Genomic DNA, 27,068 nt, shown 5'->3' with positions numbered 1-27,068 from the left:
ATTCGGTGGCCCCATGTTTTGAATCCTATCATTGGGGCTTACTTGACCTTATTTGGTCGATTCGGAGGTATTGTAGGTCTTGGGGTTGCATTTGTCGGGAATGGAGGTTGTGGAACAGTAGTGTTAGTTCGAATGTATTGGTTAAACCATTCATTCATCACACTATAAAAGGCTTGCCTAGCCTCATCATTCGGATTGTTGGCCATAGGTTGGGAGTCCATGGCGCTGTCCTTGCTTGGCGGGAGCAGCGCCACACTCTCCACATCATCAGCTATCGCTCGGTTGGGATCGGGATCCATTACAATAAACAACACAAAGTCAAATTGTCGAAATCACCACACTATCGATTCATCATTTAATGGCATGTATAGCTAGACCCCAAACACATCACGGTAGTCCTAGAATCGACTAAACCGTGGCTCGATACCAATAAAATTGTAACACCCGAACCCGAGACCATCGCCGTGTCGGACACGAGGGTTAACAAGCCAAATCCACATGTTTAGCCCATCAATTTGACATTTCCGGTCAATTTGGAAAACTGCGTCCTTGTCAGCCTTAAAAATCATATCTCGAGTTTCAAAACTGGAAACTGTTTTCATAAATTTTTCCTGAATTTAGACTCATATATCCATCCATGGATTTATTTCTAGAATTTTTGGTTGGGCCAATTGGTACAGTTTATTAGTTAAAATCACCAATGTTACAGAGATCGACTGCTCTGACCTTTGCGCATTACAACTTGAATATCTCCCTGTACAGGGCTTTAATACTGGTGCCATTTGTTTCTAATGAAACTAGACTCAAAATTGAATCTGTACATCTAAGGCATGACTCCTGATTCTTTCTGGATAATTTATAGTAAATTTTTAAAGTTGCGACAGGGGGCCCAGAAACCGTTCTGGCCCTGTCTCACAATAGCATTAATATCTCTTAACATGTAATTCCTATGACCGTTTCGTTTCTTCCATATGAAAGTAGACTAATCAAGGTTCATTTACATAACTTATTCACTATTTAATACCATTCCTAAAAATTTTGGTGATTTTTCAAAACCACTTCACTGCTGCTGCCAGCATCTGTTTTCAAGGTAGGTCTTATCTATTTGTAGTCTCCATGATCCAACTAGTCTTGCCATACATAGGTTCACCTATGACCATTTTAGCCATTCAATGGCTGATCATGTGACCAACACTCCCATTTCCAATCCATAATTACATCATGAAACCATATATATATATACAAATCACAAATGGTCTAAGTTCAGTACTTGACTTCTACGAGCCATTTTAGCATGGCCGTACACATATACATCACAACACAATTGAACCGACAAGGGTAGTCCTATACATGCCATTTCAAAGTTCAACCAAAATTATACCAAAATGGAGGCTTTGATAGTGTAGATGACTTGACTTTAATGATCCCGAATCCGTTTGCTATCGAGCAAAATCTATAAACAGAGAGCCAAAGCAGCGGGGTAAGCATTTTTATGCTTAGTAAGTCTCAAGGAATAAAATCAGCTTTAATTAAAGCAATACATTCACATAGCCAAATGCATCATTTCATTAATACACATTCACATAATCATTCTTACTTCACACTTCATCATTATATACTTTCACAAGGTATCAACCACTTCAATAGTTGATATTCGTTAGTCGATTGAGCGAATGTTGCTCAAACATGTCTGTGACAGCCTTAAAACGACCCTAGTCGAAATGTGGTTTCGGGACCACAAAACCAAGGCATAAAAATAATTTGATATTTATTTTATTGCCTATAATGTGTGTTAACTCATGTGTGATATTTTTTATGCTTTGATTTAGAATTATAGATGTGAATTTCACTAGAAAGGACCTAGTAATAAACTTTGAAAGTGTGAGGGAAATGTGTGATGACTAATTAAAGGATGCATGCAAAACAATGGACTTGCATGTCAAATTTCCCCATAGCTAGTGGCCGCCATGACAAGGATTTATGGGCAAAAATCATGTCATGAAACATGTTTAGTAAATGGGTTATGATGGAAAGAATAAAATAAGGGTATGGAATAAACAATTAATGTTAGTAGATGAGAAAAAAAAAAAAAGTGTCCATCTTCCTCCATAGCTTGGCGAATGTCCTAAAGGAAGAAAGAAAAAATTTTGTTCATCTCTTTTCACTCTCTTGTTGGCGAAAATACTAAGGTTAAGGAAGGAGTTTTGCTTCATACTTGGTTTGGAAGAGGATTAGGAAGAGGTTGGCTAAACTTGCATCAAGATTAAGGTATGTTTGAGGTTCATGCATGTTTTTAGTTGCTAGCTTAATGTTCTTGTTAGCCCATGGTTCAAATCCTTGTTATGTCATGGGAATGAAATTCGCCAAAGTGAATGTGGTGTTAATGCCATTGCATGTTAAATAACAAGCTTGAAAGTGATACATGTGATGGAGGATTGAAGATTCTTAGATTTTCTTTTAGCATTCTTTTTGAATGAGATACTAAGTTCTTTGTTTCACCATGACCAAATTGAAATGGTGTGGTGTTGTGGTATTCGCCATGATATATCCATAAGTATAATTCATGCATGTTGCATGGTAAGTAAGATTTAAGCTTTGGAAATGTGTATATATTTGGATATAAGCCACTTGAGAATTCGCCCTTGCACTTACATGAATATATGTTTGCACATGATGGATTGGTATGACATATATACTAATTCAAAGTGTATATTTGCTTGTGATGATGTGTTGATTATGAAGTAAATAAGAGATGTGCAATGAATTACGATATGTAATGTGTTAGTAGTAAAATGTATGCTGTTTTTTTGTGGTATTAAGTGTATATTCGCCACATGAGGGGTAATTAGTGTGCATGCATTCGGTTTGAGGCAAGCATATTGATGCCTATTCTTGGCTTAGAAATTTCGCTAAGAGGAATATTAACTAATGTGTTGAGTTCGATTTATGATTTCGTACATATACAACTTTGATGCCTAATGTATATAAGGGCCAAGTACTTTGAACTTCACGTTGATGTTTGAATGTATTGAATTGCTTGTTGTGATGTAAAATGTGCATGACCATTGTGTATTTGAGCTAAAGGATGGCCATATGACCATTTACACTCCTTGTCATATTCGCCATAAGCTATCATGATGAGATTTTAATAAGTTAAATTTGTGTAAATTAGCTCAAGAGCAAAGGGAGCTAAATCCGATAAAGGAAGGAAAAAGTAGTTGAATAGCCGTCGAAATCGCCGACAACATCCAAGGTAAGTCTTGAGTGATGACCCTACTTGAATTATATAAAAATTATGCTCCTTGTTTGTGTGGCCATTGAGCGAAATAGTAAAGGTTGATAGATATTTTGTGTTAGAGCTTTAGTAACGAAAATGAACTATGGGCGTGTCTTGAATATTGATATATATGTAAATGAACATTGGAAATATATCCGGGCTAAGACGAAGGCATTAAATGCGAGTTGATATATCGGGCTAAGACCGAAGGCATTCGTGCGAGTTGATATATCCGGGCTAAGACCGAAGGCATTCGTATGCGAGTTGATATATCCGGCTAAGACCGAAGGCATTCGTGCGAGTTGATATATCCGGCTAAGACCGAAGGCCTTTGTGCAAGTCACCAAATCCGGATTATGACCGAAGGAAATCGTGCGAGTCGCTATATCCGGTTAAATCCGAAGGTATGTGATTCGAAGTGAGCAATCTTGCTGTGAAAATTTCAGCTTATACACTTGTGAAAATTCCAGCAATGAGGTATGTTTGTATGTGCTTGTACTAATTGAATTCTTACAAGTAAGTATGCGCTAAGTTGATAAGCGAGCTACCGGCCTTGGGCCAAGTTGTTCTTTGTGTATGAACATAAGGGTCGGTGATGTGAAATAAGTATGAGTATGGGAATGTGAATTAGTAAAGTGGTTTAATTAGCCATGTGAATAAAATACCTTAGTCAAAGCTGATTTCATTGCTTGAGACTTACTAAGCATTAAAATGCTTACCCGTTGCTTTGGCTCTCTGTTTTATAGGTTTCGCTCGTTAGCTGTCGGATTCGGGATCAAAGAAGTCGAAGTCATCCACACTATCGAAGCCCCATTTTGGTACAAATTTTGGCTGAACTTTGAAATGGCATGTATAGGACCATCCTTTGTTGAAGGTCATGTACCTTCCGGTTTGTGTAAACTTGGATAGCCATGCGAAAATGGCTTATATATCGTTTTAGCATAGAACTATAATCGTTTGTATGTTGACCCTTATGAGGTATGGAATTATTTTGAAACGATTAGCCATTGGAATGGTTAATCATAATCACGCTTTGTGCTATGTATGTAAAAGGGCCAATTGAATCATGGAAAGTATGAAATAGGTAAAGCCTACTAAAGGCAGATGCTGACAGCAGCAGTGACGTGGATGTGAAAAATCACTAAAAATAGTAGGAATGGTATTAAATAGCAAATAAATTATGTAAGTGTACCTTGATGAATCTACTTTCATATGGAAGAAACGAAATGGTCATATGAGTTATAAGTTAACAGATTTTAAAGTTCTTGTGAAATAGGGCCAGAACGGTTTCTGGATCCCCTGTTCCAACTTTGGAAAATCATTGTAAATTAACCAGAGATAATTAGGAGTCACTCCATATATGTGTAGATTCCTCTCTGAGTCTAGTTTCTATAGAAACAAACGGCATTAGTATTGAAGCCCTGTACAGGGAGATATCCAATTCGTAACGCACAAAGGTCAGCGTAGTCGATCCCTACAACTGGCGAGACTTTAACTAATAAACTGTACTAATTGGCTCGACCAAAAATTCTAGAAAAAAATATTTAGATGGACATATGAGTCTAGTTTCAGGAAAAATTTACGGAACTGATTTTCGAGTTGTAAAACTCAAGTTATGAATTTTGGAGCGACTAGTACTCAGATTGGCAGCTTGTCTGAAAATTGTCAATAAGTGGGTTGAAGTCTGTTAACACCTCGCGTTCGACTCCGGCGACGGTCTCGGGTTCGGGGTGTTACAATGTCGACTTTTCCAATGCACATATAAACATACCTTATTCTTTGGGCTTTTCGAGCGTACTAATTGAATTTATTACAGCAACCAACACTCACCTCCAGCCCAAGCTTCTTGAATACAACCGGATATAACCACGTGCACGAATGCCTTGGTCTTAGCCGGATAGAACGACTTGCACGAATGCCTTGGTCTTAGCCGGATGTAGCCGCTAGCACAATTGCCTTGGTCTTAACCGGATATAATTTCAGCATAAATGTCTTGGGACTTAGCCGGATATCATTCAATTGCTCATGCACACATACATCAATAATCATTAGACATTTATGTTTCATTTTTGTTACTAAGGCTCAAACACAAAGGTAATCACTAGCATAATCGCCTTCGGGACTTAGCCCGGGTATCATTCAAATACTCATACACACATAAATCGATAATCATTACACATCCATATTTCATTTCACATAATTCAAGTAGGGTCACTTCTTGAGGACTTACCTCGGATGTTGTCGAACGGCTTTTACGGCTATTCGATCACTTTTTCCTTCCCTTTATTGGATTTAGTTCCCCTTTGCTCTTGAGCTTAATTTGACAAATAAATCGATTTAATCATTTGAGCATCGAAAGAGGAATTCAAGGTACTTAGTCAATATATATACTCATTAGGCATCAAAGTCGCATATGTACGAAATCATGAATCGAACTCAACACATTAGTTAATATTCCTCTTAGCCGAATTTTCTAAGCCAAGAATAGGCATCAATATGCTTGCCTCTAACCGAATGCATGCACACCAATTTCCCCTCATGTGGCCGATTATACTTGCAATTTCACAAACATTCTTCAACATTTTCTTCTTTAAACAAACATATTCATCACTTACTTCATAACCAAAACATCATGTGCAAACATATATATACATATATGTGCATGGCCGAATTTCAAGGTGCCCATAGCCATCCAAAACACAAATTTTAACTATCATGCAAGAAGCATGAACCATGCTCATGAATGCATCATGGCCAAATACATCACAATCATGCCCCTTTCAACTTCAATCATGGTTAAACAAAAAAGAAAACTCAAAGTCTTACTCAAGATGGCTACAAAGAAATTTCAAGAGTAGACAATCCATCTTTGCATGCATCATCATCAAGCTTCACACTTAGCATGCAATGGCTTTATCACCATATTCACTTGGGCGAATTTCATTCCCATGACATAACAAAGATTTGAACCATGGGCTAACAAGAACATCAATCTAGCAACCAAAAACATGCATGAATCTCATGGCGCAACCTCAAACATACCTTACTCTTGATGCAAGTATAGCCAACCTCTTCCTAATCCTCTTCCAAACCAAGTATGAAGCAAAACTCCTTCCTTATCCTTAGTATTTTCGGCCAAAAGGAGAGTGAAAATAGATGAACAAAAAAATTTTTTCTTTGTTTTGTTTCTCTCATGTACGGCACAAGGGGGAAAGCATCCACACTCATTTTTTTCATTTCTTTACCCATGCTCTTATTTTATTATTTCTAACATCCACCACTAGCAAAACATGTTTAAGACATGTTTTCTTTTGCCCATCTTCATCACCATGGCCGGCCACTTCCTTCTCTTTGGGTAAATTGACATGCAAAACCATTCTTTTGCATGCATATACTATTAGACCATTGAAGATTGGCCTATCACCTTTCAACAATGTTTCATATAAGTCCATCTTAATAAATTCACATAGAAATGATCAAATTAATGCATGCAACTTTCACACATGCATTTGCTAACATCATAAACATAGAATATAACTTTTAATTACTTATAAGACTCGGTTTAATGGTCCCGACACCACTTCCCGACTAGGGTCAAATTAGGGATGTCACATGGTTTAAGGGTTTCTGAAATTTGATAACCGAAGAGGTGGCACACTGAATCTCCAGCACCAATTCTTTAAGTATTCCTGTCACTCATACTACACTGTATTAAGATATTACTGTAGATAGAACTGAGACCATGCCATGAAATTATAGCTAGGATAATACTAAAAACTCTAGAATACATGAGACTATAGCTAGGTTATGATTCTGTGAAAATAGAAACTTTAAAATACTATCTCTGCATAAAACATATGAATAAGTATTAAAATTTTTGAATTAAGATCTTGGTAGTTTTTGTTATGCATGCTGATAATGTAGAGTATTGATATGGATTCTAAGGGTAAGCGAAGTCTGCCAAATTCGGGTAGCGGTAACTCGGAGCTTGGGACTGTGGCACTAGCCAAGTTAATAAGGAAAGTGGTAGAAGAAGTATTGAAGACCAAGGTTAAAGAAATTAGGGAAACGTTTCAAGCAGGGTGCTTAAAGTGTAAGAAGAGGAAGGATGCTAGTTTTTAGAAGACCAAGCCTCGTTCTGTGAAACATGTTAAGACACGACCAAACTTTCCAACCTGCAAGAACTGCAATGAGCGTCATCCGGGTAAATGCCATAGGAAGACAGGAGCATGCTTTAGATGTGGGTCCAAGGAGCATTGAGCTCAGGATTACCAAGTTTATTCTATTTAAATGTGTGTTGCGAATTGTATGCGTGCTTGATAAATGTTTATTTACTTCGGTAATTAGATGTTCTGGTTCGTACTAAGAATTATTTTTAATTAGAGTGAGCAGCAGAAACATAGTGGTATGACTTGAGTAATACGGTTAGTTGGTAGTTTGAAATTTCGAGGACGAAATTTTTTTAGGGGGTAGAATTGTAACTCCCTGATTTTGGGCCTGGAAGTATTGGGCCTTGAGTCTGGGTTCGGGTAGAAGACGACCCTAATATTTTGGATGTTATTATTATTATTATTTTTATTATTATTTCGTACGTTTAGTGTAGCAATTAAATAAATTATGAAAGGTTATGGTGTGGGAAAAAGGGTCCAGGGCTCGGCCCATAGCTTTAGCAAAATTCTTAAATTTTGCCTCTTAAGGCAATCTGGGCAATAGGCCTTATTAATAACTTGGGCTGAGTTTTAGCACAAGCAGGCATCTGGCCCAGTGGCTAAGGACGTTAGGAGGGCGTGGGAGGTGCCTGGGTTCAAGGCACGGTGCGCACAAGTTGGGTTTTGTTTTTAGTATGCAGGTTACGATTAGAATAGGGTTTAAGAGGAGTTGCAAGCATAATCTAACACAAGGAGAGCCTGTGGCGCAGTGGCAGCAGTGTGCTGGGCACGCGGAGAGGGCGCGGGTTTGATTCCTTGAACGGGCAAACTCCGTTTTATTTTTAAAGCGGGCCAGAACTGAAGTAGGTAAGGGTTATAAAATAATTGAAAGAGGATTATGTCATGGAAGGAACCTCGATGTAGTGGCAAACAATGTATGTGTATGTTTAGCAAGTCACGGGTTTGAGAGGTATAGTAGGAAAAATTTCCTTTTATTTCACATGTAACCAGAGCTTCAGCAGATATGGTTTATAATTAATTGTGATCGTATATTAGTAAAGAAGGAAGCATGGTGTAGTGGCTAGTAGCGCGGGCGTAGGCATAAAGGCGGACGGAGGTCTGGGGTTCGAGTCTCACATCGCGCTCAAAAGGTTTGGGTTTTTGCTGCACGCATGGGGAAGGAGTTGGAGTCTGATCCGGACTCTCCTGGCAGCATACTGAAGCGGTGCAAGGGGTGGATAAGGATGCTGCTAATCGATGGAAGAGTTTGAGCTGATCAAGGGATTGGGTAAGGATGAATAAGGGAGGAAATTTAGGAGCTGATCAAGGACTTGGTGTTGGCCGAATATTGGACTCTTGAGGAGCAATAGTTGGCCGGCCAAGGGTCTTAAGTATAGGCAATTCTGCTAGGTTTAGATGCTTTTTAATTTTTACTTGACGAATATTATTTCCCTTCTCCCCTCTATTTCATTCATATTTTCTTTTTTTTCCTCCCATAGCCGAACTTGGAAGCCCTCACTGTGTCGTTTCTCCATAACCGAATACTACTTCCCTTCTTATCTTTTCTTTTCTTTCATCTTTTCTTTTCTCCATAGCCGAACCCATACCCTTCTCTTTCTATCTCTTCCCTTATTTTCCTTTCTTCATTATTTTTCAAAAGCCGAACTCTGCTGTAGCTGAACCCCTTTTCCCTTTTTCTTTCAAAAGCTAAAAACCTTCATATCTACGGTGTAGGAAGCCGAATCTTTGGCTATTTGAACCTGTCTCTTCAGACTACTGTAGATCGGGGTTAGAATCATGGATATGAACACTCTATTGGGCAGAACAACGATTGGTAAGTATTCGAATCACTTTCGTTAGTTATTCATGGTTTAAAAAAAGCTGAAACCCCTTAAGGGTGACTAACGCTGGGCTAAGGGCATTTTGCCTCTTTCTTTTGGCTTTGTATGAACTAGAATGGACAAGGGGGCGTACAGCGAAGGGCTTGAAGGTTAACTCGATTGGACATCTAGATCTAACCCATATTTCGGTAGAAAGGTAAGAACTTTGGGGTTTAAGGCATTGTTGGCCGAATATGGTAAGGGGTCCAGTACGTAGCTTGCTTTTGATATTTAGACTAACGTTTTAGTAACTCAATTGTAGGAAACTCTTGTGTGGATGTCGCCAATGTATCGTTATAGAACAGGTGTGTAAACGACACTCAGTCATAGACTAGATTGGCAAAAGCTGAAAAGCTGAAATGCCGAAAAGCCAGTATTTTATGAACTTGCAAACGTGCGAGCGTTCGTGAGGTGGTTTGTTTGTTAGTTTTGGTAATCACAAGCGGTATGATTGCAGAGTGCACAATTTCGTGCACTTCGGTATGTTTGGGCTTAATGGGCCAAAAACAGGTAAATGGGCCAACGGGCCCAATTCGGTAAGAACGCTCGGTAAGTGTTTCTATGGATGCATTAATGGCTGTAATATGTATGTAAACACTAAAATAGGAAAATTTACTAAAATACCCTAGGTATGGAAATTACCATTTTACCCTTAAGTGCAAAATGACCATTATACCCCTAGGGTTAATTCTGATTGAAATGCATGATATTCTGATTCTGTTTGTTGTATGCCATGACATGTATATCTGTTACATGGGATATGGATTATAATGATGGAGGAAACGTTTTGGTGGCTCTACCACAAATATCTGTTTCTGGTGGCTCTGCCACAATTATCTGTATCTGGTGACTCTGCTACAATATCTGTTCTGGCAGCCATGCTACATACTTGTTACGTGCAGACTAATGGGTGGGTCGAGTAATCTCCCCACATGGTGTAAGGTTGGCACGGGGGTGTATACGGATGAATATGGGTTGGGTTTTCTGCATGCTTGAAATATTTGTTCTGTCTCCGTTATGGGCCTACAGGCTTCATTCTGAATTCTGTATAGGGCTAAGGCCCAACTTAATCTGTTTTTGTGGTTTTAACTGAACTGGACTATGGTTAGGTTAATTTACACACTGTGTTTCCCAAACTCACCCCTTAATTTTATCCATGCAGGTAACCCCCAACCATAGTGGACTTGGAGCTGTGAGGGATTCGGAGTGGCCACATATACTGCAAACTTGTTTTTCTTAGTTTTTATTTACTTTAATTCTTTTGGGTTTAAGTTGTAATAAGGCCACTTTAACTATTTTTAATTGTTTTGGTTTGTTTTAATAGCTTAGGCATGATATTGATTTAAATGTTTGAAATTGAATAGCTCTAGGGCGCGTTTTAAAAGAAATTATCCGATTTCAAAATATCGTGAAATGAGACAAAGCTTCCGTCACAAAAATGTTTTCAAAAAATAAAAATAAAAAGATAATAAGTGTTTCAAACGGATAAAACAAAATGGTTATTTCTAAACAATCGCTTAGTTAAAGTGTGGCAATGGTGGTGTGCATGTCTAGGAATGGATCCGTGGAGAGCTTGGTACTTAAGCAGTCTAATAGACTCACCTCCTCTTTTCTGGTATCCTACCTGGTGCACAGCTTCCATTCACTTTAATTTAAAACAAAAATATTCTTTGAACTCTAAGAAAAGATTTTAAACAAAACATGACTACATTAGTAATGTTTTAATGTGACACGTCAGGTTTGGCCGTAACGTCTGGGCCAAGTTTGGGGTGTTACAAGCTGATCCGCGACTGTTGAAAATATTCGAGGTAAGTTTTAAGTAATCAAACATAGTTTATAATTAAATGTAATATGAAAAGTGTATAATAGGAGAATTATGACATGATGATAAGGTGTGTGATAAGTGCAGTTATTCGAAGGAAGGAAATCAATTATTAGTGTGTTTGTGCTATGTGAAATCAAGTAACATATGATTTGATATACATGAAACTTGGTGAATTGATTATTGTATGATGAATTCGGGCTTCGAGCCTAGCAGGCTATAATGCCGGTGAAATAATATCAGGCCTCGAGCCTAGCAGGCTATAATACCAGTGAAATAATATCGGGCTTTGAGCCTAGTAGGCTAAAAGCGGTGAATGAATTCAGACTTAAAGTCTAGCAGGCTTCGTGCCGGTGATGAATTCGGGTTTAAAACCTAGTAGGCTAATTGTCGGTGATTTGATAACAGTCTGAGACTATGATGCTTCGTGATAGAACGGCAATTGAATACATTTATTACATTAAATTGCCCAGGTGCAAATCATGTACTTATATGTGAGTTTGATTTGTTCATAAGTGTATACTGTGATGCATATGTGAATAAGAGCTATGACTATATATATAATCATGACATATCCGATCAAGATGTGAAATTATGTGATGGTATTTGATTTACCTATGTTATATGAGTTCAGATTCATGTAAAATAAAAATGCTAAATGTACAATATGTGCTGGTGTATATTCGGCCAAATGGCAATATACTTAGAAAATGTTATTTGATAAATTGAATGATCGATTTATATTTAAGTATATTTGTTTGCATTGCTTAAAACTTACTAAGCTTATAAAAGCTTACTCCGTTTGTTATGTTTTTCTGTTTTATAGATCGTTGACTCCAGCCACTTGCTCGGGGATCGTCAGTAACTCGTCACACTATCTATCGTTTTGGTACTATTATGTTTTAGAATTCGTATGGTATGTATAGAATAGACTTAAGTGAATGATATTTTGAGATGTTGTTGTATATAAGCCATGTGAATATGGTAACTTTCGAATGTCGGTATAAGTTTGAATTTTGATCTTTGATTGTGTTTGGCTATACATATAATTGCTAATGAACTTATGTAAATGTAAATGTACAAATGTAGTGTTTTGGATTGGTAACTCTTCATAACCCACTCCAGCAACGGATACAGGTTATAGGGGTGTTATATTTTATTGGTATCAGAGCTACAGTTTAGTCGATTCTAGGACTAACGTAGCGTGTGTGAGTCTAGCTATACATGCCATAAAGTGTTAGTACGATAGTGTGATAATTTCTGATAGTTGAAATCTGTTTTTCGTATAGTAATGAATTCCAATCCCGATCGAGCGGTAGCTGACGACGTAGAGAGTGTAGTGCCTTCTCCCGCTCTCGGGACAGCGCCGATGGACTCTCAACTGAATGCTAGTAATCAAAATGATGAGGCTAAATGAGCCTTCTATACTTTGATGAACGATTGGTTTACCCAATATGCTCGAACTAATCCGGCTGTTTCACATCCCCTACCCCCGACTAATACAACCCCTGTAACTGTGGTAACTCTTGTAGTTGACCCGTTAGGTTGAGCAAGCCCCCGATTGATAGAATTCGAAAGCATAGGACTATTGAGTTCAAGGCTACTGACAATGACGATGCCAAGTAGGCTGAGTTTTGGCTCGATAATACGATTCGCGTGCTTGATGAATTATCGTGCACACCCGATGAGTGCTTAAAATGTGCTATATCTCTGTTACGTGATTCTGCCTACTATTGGTGGAATACCTTGATTTCAGTTGTACCGAGAGAATGGGTTACTTGGGAATTCTTTCAAACCGAGTTTCGCAAGAAATATATCAGTCAAAGATTCATCGATCAGAAACGAAAGGAATTTCTCGAGCTCAAACAGGGCTCTATGATAGTTACCAATTATGAGCAAAAGTTTGTCAGACTTAGTAGATATGCTCGAGAATGTGTTTCATCTGAGGCTATCATGTGTAAATGCTTCAAGGACAGGTTGAATGAAGACATCAAACTATTGATGGGTATTCTGGAAATCAAAGAGTTTGTAGTGCTTGTCGAACGAGCTTGTAAAGCTGAAGAGCTCAGTAAAGAGAAAAGAAAAGCTGATGATGGAGCTAGAGAGTTCTGTAAAAGATCTTTGGGAAAATCCTTTAATCAGTAATCGAAGAAATTTAGAGATGACTCAGCCCAATCTAAGAATACTTCGGGTTTTTCCAGATGGGATCGTGATCGACCTTCTGTAAGTACACGAGCCACCTCTGTTGCCAGTGTCGGCAATGATCGTCAGGATAGATCTGAGTGCAAGAATTGTGGTAAATGGCATTCAGGAAGCTGTAGATTTCATGACCGCTCGTGTTTCAAGTGTGGATCAGCTGATCACTTTATCAAAGACTGTCCGAAATTAGCTAAACAGAATACTGATCCGAGTGGGAGACCTAGTAACACTGTAACATGAGGTAGACCACCTAGACATGCGGGTAATGCTAGTGGAAATCAGAGAGGGACCAAAGATACTATTGTACAGTTTGAGGCTCGTGCTCCTGCCAGAGCCTATGCTATAAGAGCGCGCGAGGATGTTTATTCGCCAAATGTTATTACCGGTACTTTTACTCTTTTTGATATTGATGTGATTGCTTTGATCGATCCCGGTTCTACTCATTCATATGTATGTGAAAATTTGGCATCCAGTAAGACTCTACCTGTTGAGTCTACTGAGTTTGTGATTCAGATGTTGAATCCTTTGAGTCGTTATGTGCTAGTTGACAAAGTATGTAAGAAATGTTCCCTGATGATCCGAGATTCTTGCTTTCCGGCTGATTTAATGTTATTACCGTTTGACGAGTTTGGTATCATTCTCGATATGGATTGGTTAACTTTGCATGATGCAGTAGTGAATTGCAAGCGAAAGACAATTGATTTGAGATGTTCAAATAATGAGATAATTCGAGTTGAGTCTACCGATTTGAATGGATTACTAGCAATGATATCCTGGATGTTGGTTCAGAAATATGTGAAAAAGGGGTGTGAAGCATATCTTGCATACGTATTGGATAGCAAAGAATCAGAAAAGAACTTGACACTGTGTCCGTGGTTTGTGAATATCTGGATGTGTTCCCCGAGGAATTACCTGGATTACCCCCTGTTCGGGAGGTAGAGTTTGGTATTGAACTTGTACCAGGGACTGCACCTATTTCGATAGCTCCGTATCGTATGACACCAACTGAACTAAAAGAATTGAAATCTCAGTTGCAAGAGTTGACAGATAAAGGTTTTGCTCGACCAAGTTTTTCTCCCTGGGGTGCGCCAGTATTATTTATGAAAAAGAAAGACGGAACTATGAGAATGTGTATTGATTATTATTAACTTAATAAAGTAACGATAAAGAATAAATATCTATTGCTGCGAATCGATGATTTGTTTGATCAACTGAAAGGAGCCTCAGTATTTTCGAAGATAGACTTGAGATCGGGTTATTATCAGTTATGAGTTAGAACTCTGATGTGCCTAAAACTGCTTTCAGAATGAGGTACGGACACTACAAGTTCTTAGTGATGCCGTTTGTGCTTACTAATGCCCCTGCAGTTTTTATGGATCTAATGAATCAAATTTTCAGACAGTATTTGGATCAGTTTGTAGTCGTGTTTATAGATGACATTTTGATCTATTCACGCGATGAAACTGAACATGCCGAGCACTTGAAGTTAGTATTACAGATTTTGCGAGACAAGCAATTATATGCAAAGTTCAGTAAATGTGAATTCTGGTTGAGAGAAGTCAGCTTTTCGGGGCATGTTGTATCCGCATTGGGTATCCGAGTTGATCCGAGTAAAATTTTAGCTATACTCGATTAGAAGCCTCTGAGAAATGTTTTAGAAGTTCGGAGCTTTTTGGGACTTGCCGGGTATTACAGACGGTTTGTGAAAGGCTTTTCGATGATAGCAACACCGATGACAAAGTTGCTACAGAAATATGTCAAATTTGAATGGTCAGAAAAGTGCCAGAAAAATTTTGATCAATTGAAAACCCTTTTGACTAAAGCTCCAGTGTTAGTTTAGCCAGAGTCTATTAAAGAATTCGTGATCTACAATGATGCATCTCTGAATGGTTTGGGCGTGTATTGATGCAAAAGGGTAGAGTTGTAGCGTACGCTTCGAAATAGTTGAAGCCACATGAGAAAAACTATCCAATTCATGATCTCGAGTTAGCTGCTATTGTTTTCGCTTTAAAAATTTGGCGACACTACTTGCTCGGGGAAAAATGTCACTTGTATTCCGATCATAAACGCCTTAAATACTTGATGTCATAGAGGGATCTGAATTTGAGACAACGTCGGTGGCTTGAATTACTTAAAGATTACGAGCTTGTTATTGATTATCATCTGGGAAAAGCCAACGTGGTTGTTGATGCTCTTAGTCAAAAATCACTATTTGTTTTACGAGCAATGAATGTGCACCTGTTTGTATCTGCTGATTAGGTGTTAGTAGCGGAGTTAAAAGCAAAACCGTTATTGATGCAACAAATCCGTGAAGCTCAAAAAGTTGATGATGAATTAGTTGCAAAACGAGCACTATGTGTTTCGAAAGAGAATTTAGATTTTTTGATTGATAGCAATGATTGTTTGAGGTTCAAAAATCGATTATGTGTTCCGAGAAATTTAGAGCTTATTCCAATGATTTTGAATGAGGCTCATAGAAGCTGAATGTCAGTTCACCTGGGTAGTACGAAAATGTATAATGATCTGAAACGTCAATATTGGTGGCACGGTATGAAACGAGACATTTCTGACTTTGTTTCGAAGTGTTTGATATGTCAACAAGTGAAAGCGAAACATCAAGTGCCTTCGGAATTACTTCAGTCGATCATGATACCTGAGTGGAAGTGGGATCGAGTCACGATGGATTTTGTATCTGGGTTGCCATTGTCTCCAAGCAAGAAAAATGCGATCTGGGTTGTTGTTGATAGATTGACAAAGTCGACGCATTTTATTCCCGTACGTATGGATTATTCACTTGATAAGTTAGCCGAACTATATGTTTCTCAGATTGTAAGGTTACACGGGGTACCTACTTCTATTGTGTCGGATAGAGATCCGAGATTCACATCGTGATTTTGGAAGAAATTGCAAGAAGCATTGGGTACTAAGTTGCATTTTAGCACCGCTTTTCATCCCCAGACCGATTGTCAATCCGAGCGAATTATTCAGATACTCGAGGATATGTTGAGATGTTGCATCCTTGAGTTTAGCAGTTCGTCGAAAAAGTTCCTACCTTTGATTGAATTCGCATTCAACAATAATTTTCAATTGAGCATCAAGATGGCACTTTACGAGGCTTTGTACGGTCGTAAATGTTGCACACCGTTGTTTTGGACCGAGCTCAGTGAAAATAAGATTTACGGAGTTGATTTGATTAAAGAAGTAAAACAGAAAGTTAAAGTGATTCGCGAAAGTTTGAAGGCAGCATCAGATCGTTAGAAATCGTATGCGAACTTGAAACGGAAAGATATAGAGTATCAAGTTGGAGACAAAATGTTTCTTAAAGATTCACCGTGGAAAAAGGTACTCAGATTTGGCCGTAAAGGCAAATTGAGCCTGAGATTTATCAGACCATATGAAATTACAGAACGGATTGGGTCGGTTGCTTATAGACTACTTTTGCCACTTGAACTTGATAAGATTCACGATGTTTTTCATTTTTTGATGCTCCGTCGGTACAAATTTGATCCTTCTCATGTGATTAGTCCATCAGAGATAGAAATTCGGTTTGATTTGAGTTATTAAGAGGAACCGGTTCGTATTTTGGCTCACAAGGTGAAAGAATTGCGGAATAAGACAATTTCGTTAGTGAAAGTGTTGTGGGTCAAACACGGGGTTGAAGAAGCTACTTGGGAGCTTGAAGACTCCATGAAAGAACGATACCCTAATTTATTCGCTGGTAAGATTTTTGAAAAGTAGTTTCAGGACCACAAAATTGAGTCACAAAATTATTTAAATGCTCTTTTCTATGTTTATTATATGCGAAGTTTCATGTGTGAAAGTATCGTGTCTTAATTTTGTCATTTGAATGTGGAATTAGCTAAAAGGGACTTGTTTGAGAAACTTTGAAAATGTGGTAGGTGAATGTCCAAGTGATTAATTTTGTAAATTATTAAAGTAGAGGATTTGCATGTCTATTTTACCACTTTATTTAAGTGTACGATAGTGGGGTTGTTTTAATGCATCATGTGCTTTATATAATAATAAATTATAAACTTAAATTATGGTATAAAATAATATATGTTATTTTATAACATAAAATGAGGTGATAAAAACAAAGTTGAGCTTTAGTTTTATCACTTAGCCGAAACTAAAGAAAACAAAAAGAAGAAGAGAAGCTCTTGAATATTTCGTCATTTGGGGAGATAAATTTAAGTTCATGGTAGTTTGGTTGAAAATTCATGTTTTTGAGTTCTTCTCTTGGTTCTACTTTAAACCCATGAATTATTTTGTTAAATGGTGGTTAATTATGCATTCGGCCATGATAGGAAATTGCAAAAATTTGTATTTGATGATAGAAATTGATGAATGAAAGTTTGATGGACTATAATGCTAAAATCCATGTGATTGTAAGTTTATAAGTTTAAATTTTGAAATTTGTACTATGTGCGCCTCAATTGCTTGGAATGGACATTCGGCTATAGTATGAAATACAAAGAAAATTTGGTGTTGGATGTTTTAAATGATTTAAATAGTTATAAATTAAGTTTGAGGCTTGGTATTTATGTATAGATGGTCTATTTAGATAACTTGGCTTGGAAGTTGAGTAAATTTGTTTTGAGAACTTTGTGAATATTCAGCCTAGGGGTATAGTTGTGAAGTATATTAGGCCAAATGTATATGTATGAGAGTTTTAATAGGAATTTCATGTATTATGAAAGATGATGTATATATTTAATCATAGGATTGTCTTGGTAACCTTAGAAAAGAATGCATGAAAATTAAATAGGTTGCTCTAATGACCGAATATGCTAAAAGCTAATACATAGACTAGTTGATAAATATGTGTTAAAGAAATGTGAAAAAATATCTACTTGATTGGTATTCGGCTATGGTTAATTGTATAATTAATTGACCGATTGTGGAGTAGTGAATCTATTTAAGTTGTGAGTGCATGAATGGATTTTAAGGTGGCCAAAATTGTTTAAATGAAATATTTGTAAAGATGCATAGTGCTGAATGTGTTCATGAATGAATGAGTTATATGGGTGGTTTAAATGAAAGAAATGGATAAGTTAAGGTATAATTGAGTGTTTGAATGTGAATTACAAAGTACATGAATTTGAAAATGAATTGGTGATAGACTTAAGTGGACAAATGATGCGAATGAATTAGCTTTTGAAATGTATATGGTTGCCGTACGTATGTGTTTGATTGAGAAGTTAAATTTGTTGATTTTAGCTCAAGAGCATAGAAGGGAAAATTCAGATAAGGGCAAGGCTAAAATGGCGAATAGCCGATCCATGTTGTTGAAAATATTCGAGGTAAGTTTTGAGTAATCAAACATAGTTTATAATTGAATGTAATATGAAAAATGTATAATAGGAGAATTATGACATGATGATAAGGTGTGTGATATGTGCATTTATTCAAATGAAGGAAATAAATTATTAGTGTGTTTGTGCTATGTGAAATCAAGTAACATATGATTTGATATGCATGAAACTTGGTGAATTAATTATCGTATGATGAATTCAAGCTTCGAGCCTAGCAGGCTATAATGCCGGTGAAATAATATCGGGCTTCGAGCCTAGCAGGCAAATGCCGGTGAATGAATTCAGACTTAAAGTCTAGCAGGCTTCGTGCCGGTGATGAATTTGGGTTTAAAACCTAGCAGGCTAATTGCCGGTGATTTGATAACAGTCTAAGAGTATGATGCTTCGTGATAGAACGACAATTGAATACATTCATTACATTAAGTTGCCCAGGTACGTATCATGTACTTATATGTGAGTTTGAATTGAAATGAACCATAAGTGTATACTGTGATGCATATGTGAATAAGAGTTATGACTATATATATAATCATGATACATCCGGTCAAGATGTGAAATTATGTGATGGTATTTGATTTACCTATGTTATATGAGTTCAGATTCAAGTAAAATAAAAATGCTAAATGTACAATATGTGTTGGTGTATATTCGGCCAAATGGAAATATACTTAGAAAATGTTATTTGATAAATTGAATGATTGATTTATAATTGAGTATATTTGTTTGCATTGCTTAAAACTTACTAAGCTTATAAAAGCTTACTCCGTTTGTTATGTTTTTCTGTTTTATAGATCGTTGACTCCAGCCACTTGCTCAGGGATCGTCAACGTCACACTATCTATCGTTTTGGTACTATTATGTTTTGGAATTCGTATGGCATGTATAGAATAGACTTAAGTGAATGATATTTTCAGATGTTGTTGTATATAAGCCATGTGAATATGGTAACTTTTGAATGTCAGTATAAGTCTAAATTTTGATTTTTGATTGTGTTTGGCTATGCGTATAATTGCAAATGAACTTATGTAAATGTGAATGTACAAATGTAGTGTTTTGGATTGGTAACTCTTCATAACCCACTTCGGAAACGGATACGGGTTATAGGGGTGTTACATGGTGGCTCCCTAGCAGGCATGTGACCCGATGCTGAAGACCCAGCTCTAGTACTTCCCCGGCCTCTACCGCGGCCTCTACCGCGGCCTCGTGTACGCCTTTCGCCAATACGTCTTGTGATCATTTCGATAGTGAATTATCTGTTTTAAAGTCTTATGAATCAATTTATAATTTCAGTAATTATTAACAATGTGTTATGAGCGGCAGTAATTAGGGTTTGCTTCCACAAAACAAAATCTTACTACAGTTTTCAGTCTTCTATAGCCTCAACCTACAATAACTAAAGAGTTTCAGTGTATTCTTACTACCTATAGTACTCCCTCGGTAATACATTTCAATCTATAACAATAAATAGTGTCAGAAAACTTATAGATTTTGTGCCAGAGACTTGGCGTGCCACATTTCCAATCACAATGTTTGAAAATCAAATTTTCAAAATCCGATTACACAGTCGGGTTTTGTAATCTGGCTCTAATACCACTAAAGGTAACACCCCAAACTTGACCTATACGTTATGGCCGAATCTGGCATGTCACATCGAAGTGTCTTTCTAAAATTGATCTCTTCGGTAAAAAACCGTTACTGAATTTAAATCCTTTTATTATTATTTAACATTAGTTCTCATCAAATTGTTTACTAATTTATTTAACATTAGTACATTTATTCAACTTATACCGCAGAAGCATTTTGAAAACTTTATTGTTGAAAGCTCGTGTTCTTTAGAAAACCGTCACGATTTTGAAAACTCGTGTTATCCTAAACTAGCAGTTTAAAATTAGAAATTAAAACCCAATTAAAACTTAAAACCCACAAACGACCTTATTACAAAATGAAAAACCCAAAAGTGAAACGTAAATTAAATAAAGACAAGTGTAAGACACAACAGTCGTGTGGCCACCTCCAAGTCCATCGCAGGCCCAAATCGTCTAAGGCTGAGGATTATCTGTACAGACAAAAAGAAAGGGTGAGTTTACGAAAACTCAGTGTGTAACCACTTATCAGCCAAACAGTAAACCGTGCATGCAGTAACAGTCTGGGCCTGAGATCTATTCAGTATTAGTAAAGTCTGGGCCTTAGCCCTATATAGTAACAGTGTGGGTCTAAGCCCAATTCAGTGTGAGAATTGTGCGGTCATGTAACCCACCCCACCCCACCCCACCCCACCCCAATCCAACCAACACACCACCCTTACCAACCAACACACTATGTGGGGATTAAATCGACCCACCCAGCCAACACACTAATATCGCGTGAAATTATAATATTGCAAACAAAAGCGCTAATAATGATAATTAAGTGGCAAAGCCACCAGAGCAGTAATTAAGTGTCAAAGCCAATAATACAGTACTTCCTCCAAATCAGAAACCCAAACCTATGCAGTATGTCATGTCATAAATATTACGTGTATGCAGTATGTCATACTCAAAACCAGTCATATATAAATGTCATACACTCATCAATTAACCTACCCCTAAGGGTATAATGGTCATTTCGTCGGTTAGGGGTAAAATAGTAATTTTCCCTCTTAAGGGTATCTCAGTTATTTAACTGATTTTGGGGTCTCGGTACAGTAAACGACCCTTCAAAAGGTCTACAATCTTCTTTAACGACTCAGATAACCCATATGGCCAAAACTGTGTAAATGGGCCTAAGTGGACCTACACGCTTGTGTGGCCCGTTTAGCCCAAATTAAGTCGCGACTATGCGATGTCCATAGCCCACTCTATTATTTGTCACTTACCGTAAATTTTATCCGTGTGGGGCCCACGAGTCCATTGGTCCCGTAGGGCCCATCTTGGCCTAATGAGGCCTCTAACGGCCCAAGCCCACGAGAACGCTCATGGCGGCCTCTACAGTCTCTCACTAGTGATTTGTGGGCTCGGTTTACCACACTCTCGTGATGCCTCAAATGTCGAAGTTTTAACTTTTCGGCTTTTGCCGATTCACCGTAACAAAGTGGTATGAATACAAACCTTTATTCAACTTTTTGATAATAGCCAAACTGGGTGTACGGTTACACACCTTCAAGTGACCCCTTGCGAAAATCCCAAAAGTACTAACCTAGATTCTTCCAGATATTCAATCAGCCCTTAAATCGTTAATAATAAGATTCACAACCCTAAATCTCTATACTATCCATACCACTAACCTTGATAAATAGGAATGTAGCCTTAAACCCTTAAATCGCTTGGCTAGACTCCCACAATTGTCGATTGACCCCTAACTGCATAACAACATATCTCATTAGAGGGTTGATTAAGGATGTAGTTTACACCCATCAACAACAACTTCAGCAAGACAGAGGACAACTTACTGTATCCCTCAGAACCGAATACTAACTTAAGGGGTGGCACACGTGAGCGGAGTATAGCGTTCGATCTAAAAGAGTAAACCAAAGGAAGATCATTAGATAAAAGTAACAAAAATCCTAGAAAGGAAAATCGCAAAGCAACCAAAAATACAACTTAATTTCTTACCACCAATATTCGGCTTGGTAACCACGAGAAAAGTAATGATAGATTCGCAATAGAAATGAGGTGACAAAATGAGAGTATGAGACGGCCAATGCTGTGGTCAGCTTGTCAGAATTTTAGAAGATGTGAGGAAAACACATGTTATTCAGCTATTTCCTAGGAAGAGAGGGAAAGACGGAAGCAGAGTTGATCCCAAGATAGTATATTAGGTCAAGCACCAAGAGAGGGATTGAAGGTCTAAGGTATTTGGTTTAGAAAAGAGGAGAAGAAGAATGCCAATTCGGCAGAGAGGAAATGTGAAGAAGAAAGGGAAAAAGGTTTAAAAGAAAATTTGGCACACTCTAACTTGTATTCGGCAAAACAATCGGGATGTAAAGTTGAGAGAAGAATTACTCAAATTGTCAGAAAGGTACCAAAAACAAAAAGAGGAAACAACAAAAACTCAAGAGGAAAGTTACCAAAAACAAATGAAAAGCCCTATTGTTCCTATACCTATTCGGCACCACCAAAGGAAAAGAGAAATTCCCCCAAAGTGTTCCCCCAAAGTACCGACTACACACCCCAAAGAGTCTCAAATTCGGCCAACACCTTCCCACCCAAACTCTACGATTTTCTCCCCCTTCTCTCTCCATCTTTTCCTCCTCCAAATCCCTACCAACCTTCATCCAAATCTCTTTTGACCAAGTCTCCAACCACCTCTGCAGAGTTTGAATCAAACTCCATCTCTCACGCCACAGAGACTTAAAATAAAATCCCTTTTGCAATAGCTGGAATTCGAACCCATGCCATCTCAGATGCTCCACACACTTTTTGCCACTAAGACTAAGGATTTTTGTGACATAAAACAAACACAATTATTTATAAAGCCCATGTGCCAGTATCTAGATTCTTTTAAGAGCAAAATAAAAAATTCTGCAAAAGCAGGAGCTTGAACCCAGGACTTCCTAGACACTTCCAAACACACCCAAATCACCTAGCCATTAAAGTAAACATGGAATTTATGCCAAATCACGCAAAATTACAGACCCTATATTTTTGTGGTGTTACAATAGCAAGATGAATGAATGACCTGAAGGGAAAACACCTATTATAGCTTATGCAATCAGAGCTCGTAGGAAGTTACTACCTCAAAGGTTATTGCGGGTACTTTTTCTCTCTTTGATATTAATGTATATGCATTGATTGATCCTAGACCAACTCATTCATATATATTCACTGCATTAGTAAACAAAAAAAAAATTACCTATTGAGTTTACTGAATATACTATATAAGTTACAAATCTATTGGGTCAGTGTGTTTTAGTTAATTAGATATGCAGATTGTGTCCACTTAAAGTTAGAGGTTACAATTTTCCATCTAGTTTAATGCTGTTACCTTTTGATGATTTTATATCATTCTGGGAATGGATTGGTTGTCTGAGCATGATGCAATCATGAGTTGCCGAAGGAAGCAAGTTAGTTTGAAGCGTCCGAATGATAAACTTTTTTGTGTTAGGGCAGATAGGGTTGATTATATTACAAATGTAGTTTCAGCACTGTTAGCTCTAAAATTGATTGAAAAGGGATGTGAAGTTTATATATCCTACGTTCTTGATTCAAAAGTTTCTAAATCAAAAATTGAGCAAGTGTCGATAGTCAAAGAGTATGCTAATGTTTTCCCTGAAGAACTACTCAGGTTGCCACCAACTCGAAAAGTAAAATTTGTTATTGAACTTGTGCCTGGAACAACTCCAATTTTGACAACACCATGAAGGATGGCCCTTACAGAATTGAAAGAGTTAAAAGTACAGTTGCAAGAGTTTTTAGATCACGGATTTATTCAACTGACCGTATCACCTTAGGGTGCTCCGATTTTGTTCGTGAAGAAAGATGGGTCAATGAGACTATGTATAGATTATCAGAGCTGAATGGAGCTACCATAAAGAATATATACCTGTTACCTCATATTGTTGATTTGTTTGATCAGTTAAAAAGAGCTATAGTGTTTTCGAAGATTGACTTGAGATTTAGATATTATCAACTGTGGGTTAAAGAACAAGATGTACAGAAAATTGCATTCAGAACTAGATATGGTCACTATGAATTTCTGGTGATACCATTTGGTTTAACTTATGCTCCTGTGACATTCATGGACTTGATGAATTTGATATCTTAACTATATTTAGATTGGTTTGTTGTGTTATTCATTGAAAACATTTTGATTTGTTCACTAAACAAGTTAGATCATGTAAAATATTTAAGAATTGTGATGCAAACTTTGCGTGAGAAACAACTATATGTGAAATTCAGTAAATGTGAATTCTGGCTATAGGAAGTTAATTTTCTGGGACATGTTATTTTGCAAATGGAATTAGGGTTAATCCGAATAAAGTATCTATAATTGTTGATTGGAAAATTCAGAAGAATGTTTCTGAAGTCCGAAGTTTCTTGGGATTAGCCGGATACTATCGGTGATTGTTAAAAATTTCTCAATCATTGCTTCACCTATGACCAGGTTACTAAAGAAAAACATCGAATTTTTTTGGTTTGATAAGTGTCAACAGAGTTTTGATCAGTTAAAAAACATGTTAATAGAAGGTCTAGTATTAACTCTGCCTGAATGTAGAATGTCATATGTTGTTTACAGTGATGTGTCTCTCAATGGTTTAGGTTACGTTAATGTAGTTAGGGAAAGTAGTAGCTTATGTTTCTCAATAGTTAAAGCTGCATGAAAGAAATTATCCTACTAGCGATCTTGAGCTGGCTGCGATTGTCTTCGCTTTGAAGATATGGAGGGATTATGTATACGGTGAGAAATGTCACGTGCATACTAATCACAAAAGCTTAAAATATTTAATGACCTAGAAGGAACTGAATCTGAGACATCGACGTTGGTTATAGCTATTATAATATTATGACTTGATTATTGATTATCATCCGAGAAAAGCTAATGTGGTTACGGATGTAGTCAATAGAAAGTCATCATTTTTTGCACTCCAAGTGTTGAATGCTCATTTGGCTTTGAATGTCGATGGTTCTGTATTGGCAGAATTGAAGACTAAACCCTTGTTTCTACAACAAATTTGGGAGTCACAAAATGTTGATCCAAAGTTGATAAAGAAATGAAACATGGTTTAGGATAATTTGACTACTAAATACAGTATTAGTGATGATGGTACACTGCATTACCGTGATAGAATTTATGTTCCAAATAATTTAAATTTGAAACATTATATTCTATTGGAGGCTCACAAAAGTACATATTCCATTCATCTTAGTAGCACGAAGATGTATTGTGATTTAAAACAGATGAATTGGTGGCTGGGTATGAAACATGTGGTTTGTGAGTTTGTAGCTAAATGTTTGATTTGTCAGCAGGTAAAAGAAGAATATCAAGTGTCATCGAGATTATTACAGCTTGTTTTGATTCCTGAGTTGAATTGGGAGGATTTCGTATCTAGTTTGCTTGTAACTCTAAAAAAGAAAGATTTGATCCGGGTGATTGTTGACAGATTGACTAAGTTTGACTATTTTATTCCAATCAAAACAAATTACTCACTTAAGAGGCTAGTCGAATTATATGTGTCAGAGATTTTAAGATTGCACGGAGTTCTGACATCTATTATTTCCTATCGTGAACTACGGTTTACATCGAGATTTTAGACTAAACTACACAAGGCTTTGGGCAATAAACTCAATTTCAGTACAGCACTTCATCCTTAGATGGACGGACAATCAAAACGAGTAATTTAGATTTTAAAAGACATGCTACGATGTTGTATTCTTGAGTTCGAGAGTAGTTGGGAAAAATATCTACCGTTAGCTGAGTTCGCTTATAATAACAGTTATCAATCTAGTATTAAAATGGCACCGTTTGAAGCTTTATACTGAAGAAAATATAAAATGCCATTGTATTGTTTCGAGCTAAGCGAATCCAAAATGGTAGGGATTGATATGATTTGAGAAACTGAAGACAAAATTTGAATTATTCGAGATTGTTTGAAAGTTGCATCTGATCGTCAAAAGTCGTATGTGAATTTGAAAAGATAAGATATAGAATTTCCTATTGGCGATCGGGTATTTATAAAAGTTTCTCCGTAGAAAAAAGTGATACAATTCGGAAAGAAAGGAAAGTTGAGTTCAAGATTTATCGAGCCGTACGAGATTACTGAAAGAATCAATCTTGTAGCTATTGTGTCTCTTAGGGTAGTGGCATGTATATATAGATAAATGTGTGGTTTTGAAATGTATAAGATGTTTTATAGTGGTACCTTGTTATGTTTATGTCTTAAAGATTATGTTTGGTTGGCGCACTTGAGTGTTTACCAAACTTTGTTATTTTTGGTCACTTGCTTAGGCTTGTAAATAAGGCTCTTTATGGTATGTTTAGAATGGTTTGATAACGGCCAATTTGTGGTATGTTTTGTAAGTAATTGAACTAGATTATAATCCTTGGAATAAGGTAATGTTGACTTGGTTTGGTTCGTTTTGTTTTGGTAAATTGTGATACCTTTGAATTGCATATTGGTTAGGTGATTTAGGATGCTTGAAATGGTATATTTATGCAAGTTTGGATGGTGTTTGAACCCTTTGAATGTTTGCTTAAATGGTTTGGAGAGTTATGCATGAAATGGTTTCGAATTGGCTTGATTATAGGTAAATTTTGGGTTCACGTGGCCTGGGACACGAGCTGTCACACAGCCGTGTGAGCTACACGACCAGACGACATGGTCGTGTGTCATCTGAGGATTTCTTAGGGTTCAAGTTAGTGAGTTACACGACCTAGCACATGGCTTGGCACACGGGCATGTGACACGACCGTGTGACCCTACTCAGTGAGTTACATAAGTGAAGACACAGG

This window comes from Gossypium arboreum, chromosome 2 (assembly GCF_025698485.1).
Source record: "Gossypium arboreum isolate Shixiya-1 chromosome 2, ASM2569848v2, whole genome shotgun sequence".
NCBI classification, from domain to species: Eukaryota; Viridiplantae; Streptophyta; class Magnoliopsida; order Malvales; family Malvaceae; genus Gossypium; species Gossypium arboreum.
This window is presented reverse-complemented; position numbering follows the sequence as displayed.